Source organism: Pelodiscus sinensis, chromosome 6 (genome assembly GCF_052426305.1).
Source record: "Pelodiscus sinensis isolate ZL-2025 chromosome 6, ASM5242630v1, whole genome shotgun sequence".
Taxonomy (NCBI): Eukaryota; Metazoa; Chordata; order Testudines; family Trionychidae; genus Pelodiscus; species Pelodiscus sinensis.
The window spans coordinates 17,819,067-17,837,746 of NC_143057.1; the positions used below are offsets into that span (position 1 = coordinate 17,819,067).

Sequence of the window (18,680 nt, forward strand, 5' to 3'; positions counted from 1 at the left end):
CCTTTCTTGCTTGTTGGTTATCTACGTTAATATAGTTGTGGTTTAAATTTTACTTAAAAGTGTCAGTATTTATTTATGCGCCACAAACCAATGACCACTTAAAGGGACGACCGGTGATAGATACAGAATTTGGTGTCCGCATTTTGTAATCCTCTTAAATTTAGTTGGATAATTGGCATCTCAAATATTTATTACAGTTACCTTGAGTAACACAATAACCAACACAGTTTTGTTCTCAACTGAAAAATGTATGTTTTTATTTACAAGGGGAAGGGAGAGGGGGAGGAGACCTTCAACTGGGACGGGGAGGGGGAGGAGCTACTCCTGGGAGGGGTGGTCCCTGCGAGCGCTCCTGCGGGGACGGATCTGGACATGAGGGTCAGGCCGCATCGGGGCAGGCTGCACGGGGAGGTGGGCAGGAGGAGGGGACATTGCAGGGGCGGCAGGAGGAGCGGGCATTGCAGGGGCAGGAGGGGGCATGGGCAGTGCTAGGGGAGGGACGGTGGGAGCATGGGGTAAGGCCATGCCATAGTGAATGGCATGGGCTATGTGGGCAGTGAGGGTGGTGATGGAGTCAGCCACGCGTGTGCACTGGGCCTGGAAGGCAGCCCAGGCCTCCTGGCGCCACTGCAGGTCCCCCTGGATGCTTTGGTGAATCGATGCCTCGATGCGCTCGACGGCCTGCACATGCCGGTGAAGGAGCTGGTCCCGGTGGCGGAGCCTCTGCCTGCGTGGTTGGGCAGCTGGGGGTGCTGCTGCTGCCGGACTGGAGGGTCCCCGGCTTGTGCTTGATCCCGCTGCAGGGAAGAGAAGAAAGGATGGGTCAGTCAGGCAAGCTGGCCACTGTCCCCACACCTCATGCCCTCCACCCCTGAGCCCAGGTGACACCACAGGAGTGTGGCTTGGGCCCACTCGGTTTCCCCCTTACCCCCCCATGTTGTATGTTTGCAAGGAGGACTGCCCCTGGAGTAGGGTCCTCCTCCATGTATTGTAACCACCGGTCTGTGTCCTGGCCCCATGGAGGGCGGGAGGGCGCTTGTGTTGCGTTCACCTGTGGAACTCCCTGCTGGTGGAGGCTGTGAGGCTTTCGGCTAATCACTGGTGTTTGACAGGGAGTGAGATGCATCCCCACACAGTGCCTGGGAGCGTATCTGGCAGAGGCGGTCTGGGCTCTCAGATCCTCATCGCGTGGGATATCTCCTGGACGGAACCAGGAGAGTGACTGGGGGGGGGGGGAGAGAGGTATCCCATCCTTGCAGCAAAACTCAGGCGGCCCTATGGGTGGCCCAAGCGCTTCCCCCCCTTCTCCCTCCCACTATCCCTCACACACATAGCCCAGGGACATGTGTGTGGCCGCAGTGGGGACTTCCCTCAGGGAGCCAGCCAAGGCACCAGGAGCAGGCAAGGGGCTTGGTGGGGACCAGGGCTGTGATGCTGCGGTTTACCCAGGAGCAGCTGGCTGTGCCTCACAGCCAGGCATGGGACAGTGTTGCCGTTCTCTGTGCTGCACTCTTGTGGAGGTGCGGGCTCTGGCCTGAGTCCCTGGGGCCCTGGCTGGTTCCAGCCGGCATCCACCCTTCCCCCTGGTCCCGCCGAATGTGTGTGGTTGCACATGCTGCTTGCTGCCTAATGCTACACAGCGTGCAGCTCATGTGGCCTGAGTGACATGCTCTCCCCCCACCCCCGCCCTTGTGAGTGCAAAGTTCAAGACTCACCGGTGGATCCTTCCCCGGCCTCCGAGGAGGCGCGGGAGACGTTGGGGCTGCTGGAGGGGGCCTGCTGGGTGGCACTGCTGTCTCCTTCCCCTGCCTTGGTGGTCCTGGTGACTGGAGGGCACATGCTGCTGTCGACGGAGACCTCTGAGGCTTGTGGGGCTGGCTGGCCCAGGATGGCATGGAGCCGGTTGTAGTGGGGGCAGGTGTCTGCTCCTGCCCCCTGGCCCTTGCTGGCCCGCATGTAGCCCAGGCGCAGCTCCTTGACTTTAGCCCGGACTTGCTCTAGGTTCCGGGCTGGGTGACCCTGCTGGGCAAGCGCCTGGGCCATGCGGGCGAAGATGTACGCATTCCGGCGCCGGGAGCGGGTGTTATGGAGGGCCTCCTCCTCCTGCCAGAGGTCGAGCAGGCTGTCCAGCTCCCCCAACGACCAGGATGGGGCCCTTCGTTTGCGGCCTCTGGGGGCCTCCTGCGCTGGGGGTGCGGGTGGCTGATCCCCTCCTGGAGCTGCCATCCTGCTGCGGGGTGGCTGCTGAGGACGGCAGGGGCCACGTGGCAGACCTCAGCCCAGAGGTCCGAGGAAGTGTCCTGTCTGGTGACCTCAGCTGCCCTGCGTCTGCTTTAAAAGGGATCAGATTACCAGGAAGTCCGGGAAGCTGATCCTGGCTACGGCGTCTGATAGGGCTTTTTTCCGTTTAGCCTGCTTTTGCGCAAAATGTCTTAGCTGCCTGTCTACACTGGCCCTTTTACGCAAAAACATTTCCGGAAAAGGGCTTTTGCCCGAACAGTAACATCAAAGCATTTGCACAAGAAGCACTGATTTCGGACAGTAGAACGTCAGTGCTTTTGCGCAAAATCCAGCGGTCAGTGTAGACAGCTGGCAAGTTTTTCTGCAAAAGCAGCTGCTTTTGTGGAAAAACTTGCCAGTCTAGACGCAGCCCCACAGTATAACAGATACATACAGGCTACGTCTACACTACAAGGTTTTTGTGCAAAACCAGATGTTTTTAAGCAAAAACCTGCAGAGCATCCACACCTCAAATGAGTTATTTCGCAATTATATTGGCAGTTACATAACAAACCAGAGGGCTCTTTCTACTGTAGGTAAACCTCCTTTACTGAGGTATAACTGATTTTAGCACTACAGATATTGCACTAGAAGGCAAATGTGGATGCTCCAGAGGGGTTTCTTGCACAACAAACCCCTATGGAAAAAAGCACGGGTGGTCTGATGGCCATTCTGTGAATGGCCATCAGAGCTGTCTTGCTCAAGAGCGCCCAGCATGGTGGACGTTCTCTTGAGCAAAAGCACATTGTTTTTGCAATGTGCTTTGAGGTGTGGACATGCTCTTGTGCAAGAAGCCTGTAGGTGCAGACATAGCCACAGAGTGGTCACGTCTCTAGTCATACTGACAAATGCTCCATTTTAAGTATGAACTAGGGAAGCGTTGATGACCCATCTATAATTCCATAATTCTGAGCTCTAACTGGAACAGGCTGTTGATTATACAGGGAGGCAGGACTGCATTTCCCATTGAACATTCCTTTCAGTCTTTAATATTAGAAGTGTTGTATTACTCTAGCAGATCCTCCACCAGTAAAGTGGCAGCTGGCATTGCGGAATTTCCCCTTTACAGAATGGGAACAAAAGAAAAAATAACTGAAGAATCCCTTCCCACCTGTTCCATAGGTCTGAATACATTGGCGTTAATATCACATTGAAACCTACTGTATATCAATATTACTACAACAGAGCCAACCTAATGCTTTGCAAACAAAATGGAGTAATTAATACTCACTGTGTCAATAGTAGGACCACGCCTTTAAAAAGTTGATTTCAACAGCACTGCAATAGAGTGGCAAGATTAAAACTACCAGATGAATGCATACCAAATGTATCAATAGACCCTAAAGTACTTAAGAAAAATCCAATTGGTCATTTTGAGATAAGAGGAAAATTTTCTTTTTAAATCTAGTTCAGTAGGAAAGGTGCGTGCTTCCCTGCCAATGCTTTGCAAAAAAAAGAAATCTTGAGGAAGTAATAGCATCTCATTTATTCAAAATCTATTAAACCAAATTAACTCTCAATTGATTAGGCCCCTACAGGGCAACAAACTGACAATTTAAGCAAATGCTCCTTCTGTCAAAGAAAAAAAAAAACAATTGTTCATCTAAAACATTCCCTTTCCATAATTGTTGACTATTCATCCATCATTCAGTATTCTTACAAGAGTATATCAGAAGCTATTGCATATTATGAGTTATTCTCAAATTGTTATAGATTAATACATTTCAGTGTTTCTAATGTAACAGCAATACAGACTGATTGGAATAAGTTTCCAAAGAGTGTGGAATGCGACAAGATGCAGGGGATTTTTTTAAAATGTTTTCCTCTCCAAAAATAATTAGGGAAGTAAGGCAAAAGATGTGTTAATGCAATATTAACATCCCACATTCACAATAACAAGTGGACAGGATTTGCAAACGTTAGGGTTTCTACTGGAACTGTGGGGCAAATCTTGTTCTCATGTACACCAATGTAAATCTACACAAAAGGTACTATAAATATGAAGTATCCTGCAGCACTCTTCTCTAGGGGGCCAACTATGTCCACTCCAATTCGCTCAAAGGATATACACAGGAGTGAGAACAGAATTTCTCCACAGGCTGGGGTGCCATGAACTAACACTTTGGACAGGAGGCACAAAAGTATGCCATCTACTTGCGGATCCTGGAACAAAAGAAACGTGCTAGTATCCAGAGCCAGCATCTTTTCCCTCCCCAGGTGTCCTGCAGTGGGTATGGCATGGAGAAGCCACATGACCTCCCTCTAGTATGGGCGTGGTACCAAGAGTTGGTGGTATACTTCTTCCATTTGCAGTCCCTTTTCTACCCAGTATAAGCGGTCTTCCTCAATTTGAAAATGGGGGAATTGTTCCTCTGGGGGGGGGGGGGGGGCAGGGCTTAGTCTCCCCATTTACTACAGCCACTTGGTCATCAGCTTGTTGCTCTCCCACGAAGTCTGAGGGATGAGTTCTAAATTTCAGGTCCCAAGACGCCGAACTTCCCTCTTATCAGGGGTTCTAGCGGGTTTTCCCCTTTGTCCCAGGGGAGCTGGGGTTGAAGGCTTACTTGTTCCTCTTGCTGGCATGTGGAAAGGTTTGGGTTCCTGTCACACAAACAGCAGAACCACAGTCTCAGTTCTGGTCAGGAGCCAACTGATCTAGGCTCCTTCCTTTTATAATCCTTCCGGGCCTGGCATTGGCTACAGGTGAAGCAAGGCGGGGCTAGCTGGGCCAAAAGGCTTTTTTTTTTTAAACTCCTGTACTAACAGACTCTCCTCTTCGCTCCCTCCCACCAAGCCTTATAGCTGTCCAGAGCACGCCACATGGCACTCCAGCAGTGATTTCAAGGGCCTAGGGCTCCTGGGCCCTTTCAGATTGCTGGGCTGCAGGACAGCTGCCTGCTTTGTCTTCCCCCATCCTGCCCCGTATGTGGGTCCACATACAAGGCCTTTGCTCTCTCCATCTGTCTTCAAGTCCTTCATGCATGAGCTCTGCCATGTGCTCGTGGGACTGTAACTGCTACCAATATTGAACTTGGAATAATTCAGGTGTCCTATTTCAGGAATAACTATACTGATTTCACATAATATAACTGTACACATGGTGCCATCTTTTCCTTATCCTCCATTTATTTGTTGCTATTTAGAGTTGCTTAGGAAAAGTAATGTGCCTTGGACTCTGTTTGGAAAGGGTGTATGTGACCTGGCACACCACTCGTCCGATGCGCCTTCTTAGCTGCTCTGCAGATTAGCTCATTAGGTCTACAGCCATTCCCACAGCTGCACACTGTCACTCCATAGAATCCCAGGTCTGGAAGAGACCTCAGGAAGTCATCAAGTCCAACCCCCTGCCCAAGGCAGGACCAATCCCAACTAAATCAACCCAGCCAGGGCTTTGTCAAGCCGAGACTTAAAAACCTCTATGGATGGAGATTCCACCACCTCCCTAGGTAATCCATTCCAGTGCTTCACCACCCTCCTAGTGAAAATTTTTTTCTAATATACAACCCAGACCTCCCCTACTGTAACTAGAGACCATTACTCCTTGTTCTATCATCTGTCATCACTGAGAACAGCCTCTCTCCATCCTCTTTGGAACCTCCCTTCAGGAAATTGAAGGCTGCTATCAAATCCCCCCTCATTCTTCTCTTCTGCAAACTAAATAAGCCCAAATCCCTCAGCCTCTCCTCACAGATCATGTGTTCCAGCCCTCTAATCATTTTGATTGCCCTCCTCTGGACCCTCTCCAATGCATCCACACCCTTTCTGTAGTGGGGGGGGCACCAGAATTGGACCCAATACTTAAATTCTCTCTCTGATCTGCAGTCCCTCTCTGACTCTAGGAGCTGCAGCATGACCTCTTTGTAACTCAGCAACCATGTCATTCAGTGTTGCTGCTTTCTGGGTATATTTAAATGTTCCCTTGAGCAGCCATAATTAGTGTCTCACTGTTTCAGCAGCCATTCCTCTGTGGCTGGTAAGACAACTGAGACCCACCCTCTCCTCCAGGTGCTAATCCAGGCACAGGCAACACATGGGGTGCATATGCACCCCCTTTAATGTGGGAGGGCCAGTCCACACCCTCCCCCACTTCACTCACCAGTAATAGGGAAAGTGCAGGCCAGGCAACTCCAATCCATGTAGTGCTGCTTCTCCACGCTTTAAGGAGTGCTGGGAAAAAGCAGGCAAAGAGGGGTGAAGCAAGGCCAGGGTAGGGGCAGGTCCACTTCCTTCCTCTGCTACCCATGGGCACTGAATCCTCAATCTAGCACTTCTGGGCTTTACTCTCTCAGCTCTCACTGTTCTTCCCCTGTATGCACTATTCCTTCCCTGTCCTGTTTTCTACCATTTCTGTTTCCCTCACCTGCTTCCCTTGGGTGTGCAAGCTTCAAACCTTCCTTCCTTGTTCCAAGGAGTGACTACGCTTTCCCAGGAGCAGCCCCTGGCAGTTACCAACTGACTGACTTTTTAGACCCTGCCTATTCCTGCACAGCTGAACCTGATTGCAGTAAATTCCCTACAACCTGGCTTTTCCTCCAGGTTCAGCCTATAGAGCTAATAGGGTAACATTTTGCTATTGCTACCAAAAATAATATTTCATAGGACATGCAATGTGGCCAGGTAAATGTTGCTGACAGAACTTTTTTGTGCTTATTTGACTTAATAGAGATTTCAGCTATTCAGCCTTCTCATTGCGTATTTTGTATTAAACAATTTCTTTCAGGCCTACCAACTGGCTTGATTTAATTGATTCCCTTTTGTTTATATTGCCTTATACTCCCAGTTAAACTCAGGAAATTTATACTAGCCTGCATAGGATCATAGAACTGGAAGGGACCTTGAGAGATCATCAAGTCCAGTTCCCTTCCCTCATGGCAGGACTGAGCACCATCTAGATCATCCCCGATATTTGTCTATCAAACCTGCTCTTAAATATTTCCAAAGATGGAAATTCTGCAACCTCCGTAGGCAATTTATTCCAGTGTTTAACCTCCCTGACAGGAAGTTTTTCCTAGTGTCCATCCTAAACCTCTCTTGCTGCAATTTAAGCCCATTGCTTCTTGTCCTATCTTCAGAGTCCAAGGAGAACAATTTTTCTCCCTCCTCCCTGTGACACCCTTTTAGATACCTGAAAACCGCTATCATGTCCCCACTCAGTCTTCTCCTTTCCAAACTAAACAAGCCCAATTCTTTCAGTCTTCCTTCATAGGTCATGTTCTCTAGACCTTTCATCATTCTTGTTGCTCTTCTCTGGAGCGTCTCTACTTTTTCCCCATGTTTCTTGAAATGTGGCGCATGTTTCTAGTATAATGCATGTACAAGACAGGGGATCAGAGGGAATGACTCAACTATGTAAAAGGATATCGATAGTATTTTATTTCTACAAATGGAGTCTTCCAGTGCAGCATTTATCTGCCATTGCCATTACCTTTGTTAATAACATCTCCTTAGGCCTATTTTCAATTACATAACTATTGATTTATACATACATACATGGAGCACTAGAATGACTTGTTTAGTGGGGTTGCTGGAAGCCAACAAACAGAACTATAAACTGTTAACCCTGCAGATGATGGAAACCTCTTCAAACCAGAGGTGCAGCAGCACCTCTATTTCCACCACCCATACATATGCCTACATACGCATACATAGAAACACACACAACTTGGTGAAAATCCTTTTCTATATTAACCAGTACTGTGCCCAAGAAAGTAAGGGAGAGATGGGAAGGAGCCGCAAGGATTTCAGTCTTTGTATTATTTGTGGACATACTTTTTTGGGTGATCAATATCTGCACCTACTTGACGTGTAGTTTCAAATATGCATTTGAATTATGGATCAGGGCTCTTGCCATTTCTTGCTCACTCAGTAAACAGCACACAGATAAATAGCTGTATTCTGTGAGAGTGATTTCAAATTGGACTCATATTTGTCCAAATAAGAAGTCTAGTTACTAGACACGTGACAGCTCTTAGCTCAAAGATGCATCATGGCTATTGATTTTCTAAATGATCATTTCAGATGGAAAAGGAGGGGGAACTTAATTGGCTAGCAGAGTCCCGGGTATAATGTTAAAAACATTTTAGAGTTTGTGTGCCACATACTTTTTCCCTTTTGCAGTTCTGTACATTTTTTCTTTCACATTTATCAAAAGGACAAATTTCCATTGGTCCAAAAATTAAGATTTACAAAACTTTGCTTGCACTAGACAGAATCCATCAGCAACATTGTAAGTGTATTACCAAGATCTGAAAACTGTTTATGCCACAGATGGTAGCACAGCACATTTGGAAAACGTACATGTGTCAGGAGAGTGGTTCGAGCCTCCAGTTTGTTAAACACCAAGCATTACCTGTAATCCTTCAGCTTTACAACTCTTCCTATGCTTATCCCTCCATCAAAAGCCTCAAAAACTTCTGCTAGCAGAATCACAACGCTTACTGGCTGAATGCCTCACATTTGTTTATGAAGTCACAATATAATGTATCATGGACAGAAGGCTTTTTTGTATTTTCCATTTCCACACCTAAAAGGGGCAGCTGGGAGTTTAGAATACTGGGTCAACATCCCCCAAGATACAAAGGTTCTGAAGACATTGACGATGGCTTAAAGGATGTTCTTCTCTGTACTCTCATTCAGATAATATGTGAGATTACATCACAAAAAGGCATACATTTAATGAAGACTAGCAAGTGATTTAAAATATAGCTGTTGCTATACTTCACAGGCAAAAGCACTGTGGGGAGCACGGGGCCACCACAGGACTCAAGCAGTCCCCTGCTGGTCCCATGCTCCCCACAGTGTTTGAAAGCGGCAGCACCACATGGAGCCTGGGGTTAGCTGGGGACTCTGCTCCCGGGTTCCATGCAGCACTGCTGCTTTGAAACACCACAGGGAGCCCAGCCTCAGGCTCCACACAGCGTTTCAAAGTGGCAGCGCCACATGGAGCCTGGAGTCAGTGGGGAAGTCCTCAGCGGAACCTGGTCTCAACATAGTGCTCCCTGACACACTGGGGTCTAGCCCCAGGCTCCATGCAGCAATGCTGCTTTGAAGCATTCCCTCTCCCCACCCCTCCTCACACCCACTGCCTCTTTCTGATAGAGGCAGCATGCAGGAGGAAGCGACTAGTTGACTAGCCAATAAGCATTTGCTTATCAGATAGTCAGCTCGTCGTTCAGAGCCCTACTCCACAGTTTGATATGTCTGAGTGCTTTCCTTTAACTTCAGTGGCCAGCTCCTCTCCTAACCCTGGTCTACACTAGGGAGTTATTTTAGAATAATTCCCCTTATTTTCAAACAAGTGGAGCGTCCACACTGCCAAGCCTGTTATTTCAAATTAAGACTGCTTATTTCAAAATTGTCTTAGCGTGGACGATCTGGTGCTCCTAATTCAAAATAAATGGCCTAAACGGCCTCCACACCTGCCAGCTCCACTGCTCCCCTTCTCCTGCAAAACTTACAGCAGCAGGCTACAGAAAAAGGGCTTGTGGCACATGCAGAACTTTGCCAGCTCTGTGCTGCACAGCACCATCCCAGGAGCCATGGAAGATGCCAGCACTCCCTCAGCTGCAGAGATCCAGGCCCTCATCAAGCTCTGGGGCAAGGAGCCCAACCTCCAAGATCTCCACACCAGAAAGAGAAACACTAATGTCTGTGGCTGGATGGCCACCGGCCTGTCTGAGAAAGGACGCACCTGGACCCTTGACCAGGTCCAGATGAAAATAGAAGTGCTCCAGCAGAAGAACAAGGCCAGGGAGCGGAGTGGATGATCTGCAGTGGCACCACACACATGCCGCTATTACAACCAGCTGGATGCCAGTCACCTCCTCCACCCCACCCCCACATCATCATTGAGTCCAGCCAGGACACACCTAGCATCAGCCTCCATGAGGGCAGGGTTGCAGAGGTTGAGGAGAAGCATGCTAGCCAGGTGACTATGCTCACAAGCCAGGAGTTGCTCCTCACCCTGGAGCACGTCCCCCTGCCTCAGGATGTCTCCCAGACATTGGATGATACAGGGAAGGCACTTCAGGTGAGTTCTATAACTTGCCCTATACACACATAGGGGCAGGTGGCAGCCTACCTGACCTGCAGGTCGCACAACAGCCTGTGCACGTGGGTGCACAAGGAATGCTAGTTCAGATCACTCAGCCCCATGACACTCACACAGGAGCCCCTCGGTCCTTCTCACAAGGTTTCTGGAGAGGCCTGCCATACTCCGGACTCCATGGTGGGACACCTTCCTATGACAAGCCACCACTATGGAGTCACACAGCAGTGCCACATGGGGTACAGGGTCATGCCCACACCCGGGCAGCATTTACTTCTGGTCAAACACAATGATGCAGAGGAGACCTATCCACTGCATGGAACCTGCAGGGGAGAGAGAGAGAGGAGGGGACCCCAGTAACACTCTCTTCTGCAAGCAGCATCTGCCACTCACACACACCTCCCCTATGCCTTTCCTTCCTTCAGCGAGCAGAGATAGAAGTTCTCTCTTTGCAGGATGCAGCCAGTGCTGGATCCGATGTGAGCGAGACACAGAAGGAAGCCAAGTTCCCTATCCTCATCTCCAGCCTGCAGGCTCCTGGCCAAGCCGGCACCCTACCATGCCTGTTTATCACCACCTCTTAAACTGGGATGTTGGAATGTCCGTACAATGTTGACGGGCCTCTCCGAAGACGTATGGGACATTGACGACCTACGAAAGACAGCAGTCATCAACAACGAACTTCTGAGGCTGAACGTAGACATCGCCGCCCTACAGGAAACACGACTGGCAGACTCAGGCATTCTGAAAGAAAAAGACTACACCTTCTACTGGCAGGGAAAGGCCCCAGACGAGCCCAGACAGCATGGCGTAGCTTTCGCGGTGAAAAATAGCCTACTGAGTATGGTAGAACCAGGCAGTAATGGCTCAGAACGACTCCTCACCCTTCATCTCAACACCACCACGGGCCCTATCACCCTCGTCAGCGTATACGCCCCAACTCTGAACGCAACATTGGAAACTAAAGACCGGTTCTATGAGAACCTAACATCTGTCATCAACAGCATCCCCTACAAGGAACAACTCATCCTTCTGGGTGACTTCAATGCCAGAGTAGGTGCGGACAATGACTCATGGCCTTCGTGCCTCGGAAAATTTGGCGTCGGCAAAATGAACGAGAACGGCCAACGCCTGCTCGAGCTCTGCGCTTTCTACAACCTGTGCATCACCAACTCATACTTTCAGACCAAGCCCCAGCATAAGGTCTCCTGGCGACATCCGCGCTCGAAACATTGGCACAAGTTGGACCTTATACTAGTTCACCGCTCAGCTATCAATTGCGTCCTGCACGTACGCTCTTATCATAGCGCTGACTGCGACACAGACCACTCCTTAGTGTGCTGCAAGATCAGGCTGAACCCGAAGAGGTTTTATCGTTCAAGGAAACAAGGAAATCCTCGCATCGACGTCAGCAAGATGTCGCAGCCTGACCTGATGCAGAAATTCGCAGAAGCGCTTGAGAAGGAACTTGACACCACACAGACAGGAGACTCTGCCATGGAAAAGTGGGAAACACTGCGGAACATAATGCACTGCACTGCCCTGGCAACCTTTGGAAAGAGGACCACAAAGACGCACGACTGGTTTGAAGCAAAGTCCTCTGTGATGATTCCAGTCATAGAAGCCAAGCGCGCCGCCCTGGCAGAATACAAGCGGTCACCAAGCCAGAGGAACCTACAAATTCTCAGGGCTACTAGAAGCAAGGCTCAACAGGTTGCCAGACACTGTGCGAACGAATATTGGCAGCAGCTCAGCAACGACATCCAGAAAGCAGCCATATCAGGGAACACAAGAGGCATGTACGACGGCATCAAGAAAGCGCTGGCCCTACCAAGAGCAAAACAGCACCCCTCAAGTCATCTACTGGAGAAATAATCTCCGACAAGCAACAACAGTTGGGGAGATGGGTGGAACACTACTCTGACCTCTACTCCAGACGGAATACGGTGACCTCCGCAGCATTAGATGCCATTGAATGCCTGTCAATAATGGAAGAACTTGATGCAGAGCCAACAGTAGAAGAGCTCAGCAAGGCTGTTGATAAACTGGCCTCAAGAAAAGCCCCCGGCAGCGACGGGATTCCTCCAGACCTGCTGAAACAGTGCAAGTGTTCCCTACTGCACCCTCTTCACAAAGTGCTCTGTCAGTGCTGGAAAGAAGGAGCCGTACCGCAGGATATGCGGGATGCTAAGATCGTCACCCTCTACAAGAATAAGGGCGAGAGAAGTGATTGCAACAACTACAGAGGCATCTCCCTTCTTAGCATCGTAGGCAAAGTATTTGCTAAGGTCATCTTGACCCGACTGCAGAAGCTGGCTGAACGTGTCTACCCGGAGTCACAGTGTGGTTTCCGCGCAGAACGGTCAACCGTAGACATGATTTTCTCCCTACGACAACTCCAGGAGAAGTGTAGAGAACAGCAGATGCCCCTGTACGTCTCCTTCATTGATCTCACCAAAGCCTTTGACCTGGTCAGCAGAGACGGACTCTTCAAAATCCTTCACAAGATCGGCTGCCCACCAAAACTGCAGAGTTTGATTGAATCCTTCCACACAGACATGAAGGGAACAGTGCAGTTTAACGGCAGTTGCTCCGAGCCTTTCAGCATCAGCAGCGGCGTCAAGCAAGGCTGCGTTCTTGCCCCCACATTGTTTGGGATCTTCTTTGCCCTGCTCCTCAAGCATGCCTTCGGCTCAGCAACGGAAGGAATCTACCTCCACACCAGATCGGACGGCAAGCTATTCAATCTCTCTCGCCTCAAAGCCAAGACGAAGATACGCGAGACGCTGATCAGGGACATGATATTTGCCGACGACGCAGCAGTCGTCACACACACCCAGGAAGAACTACAGTCGCTGATGAGCCGTTTTTCCATGGCCTGCAAAGACTTTGGGCTGACTATCAGTTTGAAAAAAACAAACGTCCTAAGCCAGGACACTGTCACTCCACCAGCCATCACAGTAGACGACTACCAGCTTGACGTCGTCCACCAGTTCACGTACTTGGGCTCCACCATCACCGATAATCTCTCCCTTGACGCTGAGCTCGACAAGAGGATCGGGAAGGCAGCCTCTACTTTAGCCCGCCTGACAACCCGAGTGTGGACCAACCCCAGGCTGACAACCGCAACAAAGATGGCAGTGTACAACGCCTGCGTCATCAGCACCCTGCTGTACGGGAGCGAGACATGGACCACATACGCGAGACAAGAGCGGAGACTGAACGCCTTCCATCTACGAGGTCTGCGCCGCATCCTGGGTATTACCTGGCAAGACAAAGTCTCCAACCTCGAAGTTCTGACTCGAGCCGGCCTCCCCAGCATGTACACCATGCTCCGACAACGTCGCCTGCGTTGGCTTGGCCATGTACGCCGCATGGAGGATGGGAGGATCCCAAAGGACATCCTCTACGGGGAACTGGCATCTGGGAAGAGAACCACAGGGCGCCCGAACCTGCGATTTAAAGATGTCGTGAAGAGGGACATGAAAGCCATCGACATAAACACGCAGTCCTGGGAAGACCTCGCAGCAGACCGCCCAAAGTGGAGGGGCACCCTGACCACACAGCTCAAGTCAGGCGAAACGAACATGATGCGTGCATCAGAAGAAAAGCGAGCCCGCAGGAAGTTACGCAACAACAACAGCCAGGGAACCACCTATAGCTGCGACTTCTGCGGCAAAGAATGCCTGTCCCGGATTGGCCTTTTCAGCCACCAACGACGCTGTCCCCGACGCTGTCCCAGACAATTCGACACGAACCAAGACGAGAACTAGGATACGTCATCCATGGTCAACTGACCGACGGAGGCCAACAAATGGGTGGGTGATGCCTCCTCTGGGATATCCATGCCCCTCCAGAAAAGTGCCTGCTTTCTAGGCATCATATGGTCTTGCTTGAAGCACATCTCCATCATCTGAACTGACACCTTCGGTGTTAGCTCAGACATTAGGGCTAGGCTCCATACACAGTGTCTCCTGGGATGAATGCCCTTGTAACTTTTCTTCACAGTTGGGCCAGCTATGAGCGTGGTGCATCCACTGCCTCCCATGCCATCTTCATGACTTTGTGGTATCCACTAAAGAAAACGCATCCAGGAAGACCTGATGTGTGAGTAGTTGGCCTGCCTCCAGTCCTTTTTCCAGGAGCTTGACGAGGAGCACCGGGAGCAGGCTGCTGACCACAAGGAGTGCTGGGCTGACCAGGAGCAGCAGAAGGCTACCTGGGACCAGCTGGATTGCCAGGATGAGGCTATGTGCTCCTCCTTCACCTCGGAGATGAAACAGGGGAAGGAAAGACACACAGGGGAAATGCAGGGGCCCCTTGTGGAGGGCACGGGGGAGAGTCTCACAGCTGGCCTTAGCTTAAACTCTCCCTCGAGGCCTCCCAGATGAGCACAGTTGCTTGATGTGCTCATCAAATGGCACTAGTGTTCAGCTCCTCATAAGTCCTGGCAGGCATTCAGCCTTCACCCCCACCCTGGCAGGAAAGTCTCCACCTTGCTCTCTCAGAGGTTGTGGAGCACACAGCAGGTTGCCACCAAAAAGGAGATGTTGCACTTGCTGAGGTCCAGATGGGTGAGGAGACTCCTGAGCTTCCTCTTTAAGTGGCCAAAGGTACCCTCAATGACCATGAGGCACCTGATCAGCCTGGTATTGGTGGGGTCCAAGCTGTCCGTGTAGGGCCTCAGAAACCAGGGGAGCAAGGAGTAGTCTTCATCGCTCAGGAGGCAGATGGACATGTCTACTTCCCTGACCCTGATGGTGTAGTTGGGGAAAAAAGTTTATCTTCCCAACCAGCCAACGTTGATGTTGGTGAAGCGCCCCTACAGCTTCTGCATCCCTTTCCGCTTATGTCATCCAAGCCACAGTGTTTGTGGGCCAGGATGAGCTCACAAATGGGGAAGCCCATGGTGGCAGAGCACCTGACGATGCTATTGATGTTGCCTACAGTGACAACCCTCCATAGCAACATGTTATTGATGGCCTTGGCTATGTGCATGAGCATGGCCCTGAGTATGTATTTTCCCATGCCAAACTGGTTCCCATCAGAGTGGTAGCTGTCCAGCATGGCAAGCTTCCACAAGGCAATGGTGACATGCTTCTGAAGGGGGATGGTGTGTTGCAGTCAGGTGTCCAAAGTTCTCGAGCCACTGCTGGTTGTCCCATCACTGCTGGACTATGTGATCTCACCATTTTGAACTGGTCTCCCTCCATAAGAAGTGGTGTTCAATGGTGTCCAGAGGAATGAGGGGCGTTTGCAGCAGCAGGAGCACGAGTACCTGGGTGAAAGGGTCCTCCAGTTTGAACTAGCCATTGTCCTGCTGTAACAACATGTGGGCAGTTGGATATTAGGAAAGGCTGGGGAACGGGCGTTTAGAAGAGGGCGGTCTGATGCCCACCCTCTCCTGGATTTCAAATAGAGCTAACTAATGGTTCTTATCAGCCTCTTATAACTACTCAGTCTTTAAGATGCTACTATACTGTTTATTGTTTTTTACAAGTTTTTCCTGTGACAGACTCATTCGGCTATCCCTCTGAAGCTTTCATTTTAGCTGTAAGACCATTCTTGAGTATGTCTGACAGTGTGTCCAATACAAGGGGGAGTGCACTGGCCTAGTGCTCCACAGTGAACAGTTAGTTGCGTGATGGTGCATATTTAACTAAACATTGTATTTGAAAATATACTAAACATCCGATTCTTTAATGCACAGTCATGGGCTTTAAGCATGCAAGTTGCGCACCAAGTAGGGGCCCCACTAGGCTTGGCACTATACAAAACTTAACCATCCACCACAGACAAAAAATGGAAGCAGAAACAGTCAAAAAGAGGTGAAGTAAATTGCCCCAGGTCACACAGCAGCCAGTGGTAGAGATGAGACTAGAACTCAAAACTAGGAGTTCAGTGCTCTGTATATCAAAATCACCCCATAACTGCCCCTCAGAGTGATAATGGCACTAATGGATCATCTCTTGCTAAGGATGTTAAATTTAGTTTAATCAACTAATAGACTAGTTAATTATTCAATAAGTGGGGGAACTGCAGCAGGGTTAGCTCCTGGACTGGTAGCTAACCCTACTGTGGCTCTGCCTTTTAAATGTATTAAGAGCCTATTGGCTCTTAATACACTTAAAAGGCTAAAGCATAGCATGAGGGACCCAGTGCAAACCAGGACAGCTGATTCCAGGCTCGCGCAGAGTCCTCCCTGCTGCGCACCAGCCTAGCCCCTGACAAAATGCCACTGTTTGATTGCCCACCCTGATCTAGTCTATAAGCACTTGCAGGATAGTGGTTAGCTGCCTCCAATCCCTCCACCTTCAGAGTCCCACAAGGTCTAGTTCTGCACTGTCCAACATCCACAAAAACCTGCTAGGAGAGCTAACAAGTGGATTTAGGCCTAAACACTAGCAATTCTCTTATAGCACATAGCTGTGTGTCCTTCACAAAATACAATATTACAATTTTGTAACTTAAGAGTCACTGTGCAGTGCATGTTGCTGTATTGTGTGTTCTTCAGGTTGCCAAAAATAAAACGTAACTAAATCATGTATAATGCTTTTTAAATACATATGTACATATGTATACGTAATCTCCTTTCTTGCTGTTGCCACTGTACTACTTTGTTGCTTCTTTTTAAGATAGAAGAATTCCTTGGGCATCAGGCCTTTTTATCATATGCTTTCATTTTACAACTGCAAGCAGCATTTGCAAACAGAACAGGGTGTATCTGTTGATTCATCTGAAACTCACTCCCATCTCAAAGTTAATGAGAATGCTCTTCCAGAGGTTTATTAAATTCCTTCAGCAGTTAGTCATTTCCCCCTCCTGTTCTGATATTAAGGAAAGCACTTTAAAAAGGGCAATTTATCATTAAGTCTGCAAATCAGACCCTGACAAAATTCAGTACAAGCCAGCAAATGTAGCTACTTTACTCCCAGCTGTAAAACAGGTAGACTAACAAAGCAGAATTGCTATTACAAACCCAAGAGAGAGAGAGAGTGAGTGGGGAGGGGGAGAGCAGAGAGAGAAAAGAAAAAAAGGCAATTAAGCTAATGCAAGTTGGGTGTCACAAGGTTATAGATATTTCAAGAGCTGAGCAATTTACCGTCTGGAAAAGGAGTAGAGCTCTTGCATAAAATGTCCCCCAGTTCAGATTTATTATGCTTTTAGTTGTGTTATATGTGATACAATTAGCAGGAGGTGCCAATAAGGCATTCTCTCAAGGACGTGGTCATTCCATACCATCTGTTATTAATTGCATTGTCCTTTCTACAGCCAGCTAGAGGGGAAAAAGTTCTCTAGAAGCACCTGCAAATACTCACTGTATGATGACTAGAATTTAAAAATACCTAAGCCAGAGCTTGGAGTAGAGGGGAAGAGTAGAATATATCTTCAGATCAGCTTATCAGAATTCTGAGAGGAAAACAAAACATGAAGAGGCTATTTTTTGTAGTGTAATTGAGAGTTGCATTGATTTTTTTATTTTAAATTTATCATATATCAGAAATAAAAAACAATTAAATCCTACTACTGGAATAGAACTGTCATATAAGGTTTGAAGATCATATTGAAGTTTTAATAGCCTTCATTTGCACGTTCCCTATGCTACTCATATAATCAGAAACCAAACATGTTAGTGTATGTCTACACTAGTTCATTAGTTTGAGCTACGTAGGCAAATGAGGGCAACCAGAGTTGCAAAGGAAGCCCGGGATTTAAATAACCCGGGCTTCATTTGCATCTTCCCGGGCGCCGCAATTTTTAAATCCCCTTAGTCCGAACTCCATGCCCATGGCTACACGCGGCACAGAGTAGGTAGTTCAAACTAGGATCTCTAATTCAAACTACCTACACCATGTCGCGTGTAGCGCGGGCACGAAGTTCGAATTAAGGGGGATTTTAAAATGGCAGCGCCCGGGAAGATGCAAATGAAGCCTGGGATATTTAAATACCGGGCTTCATTTGCAACTCTGGTGACCCTCATTTGCCTACCTAGCTCAAACTAACAAGCTAGTTTAGATATACGCTTAAAGACTGACTACTATTTTTGTTCTTGTTGGGAGAACATGAAGGAATGGGTAGAAATGAAATCACACACTGAAAAATATCACTTTCTGAAAACTATTGGTGCCAATATACCTTGTATCCCTGCTATTCAGGTTATTGTTATCCAGATAACATGATGAGGGATGCTTATGGAATAGATTAAAAAATGATTTTCCTTTGTATGTCACTCATGTTGGGGGGTTTTATCTGACTTTTTATTATGTGACCAGTCCTGTGTGCCTATGCAGAAGAGTAAGCCACTGCTTTATCTCCCAGCACTGGTTATCTATACCACAAGGATGGGAGCAGC

At 48.8% G+C, this 18,680-nt stretch overlaps 1 long non-coding RNA gene across 5 annotated transcripts in view; it reads right to left on the reverse strand.

Moving 5' to 3' along the window:
• Nucleotides 1-240: 240 nt before the first annotated feature.
• The window catches only part of LOC149524125 (uncharacterized), a 28,483-nt gene continuing 10,043 nt past the window's right edge, over nucleotides 241-18,680 (reverse strand). Inside the window, exons 1-5 of one of the 5 annotated variants that reach the window (XR_016349987.1) lie at nucleotides 6,641-6,689; nucleotides 6,377-6,447; nucleotides 3,512-3,558; nucleotides 1,716-2,331; nucleotides 241-797 (exon numbers count right to left, since the gene is read on the reverse strand). This is a non-coding gene — a long non-coding RNA (uncharacterized LOC149524125). Of the gene's footprint in view, nucleotides 798-1,715; nucleotides 2,332-3,511; nucleotides 3,559-3,790; nucleotides 4,882-6,376; nucleotides 6,448-6,640; nucleotides 6,707-18,680 lie in introns of those variants that run through there. The other 4 variants (XR_016349988.1, XR_016349989.1, XR_016349990.1 and 1 more) reach the window with 4 other exon arrangements.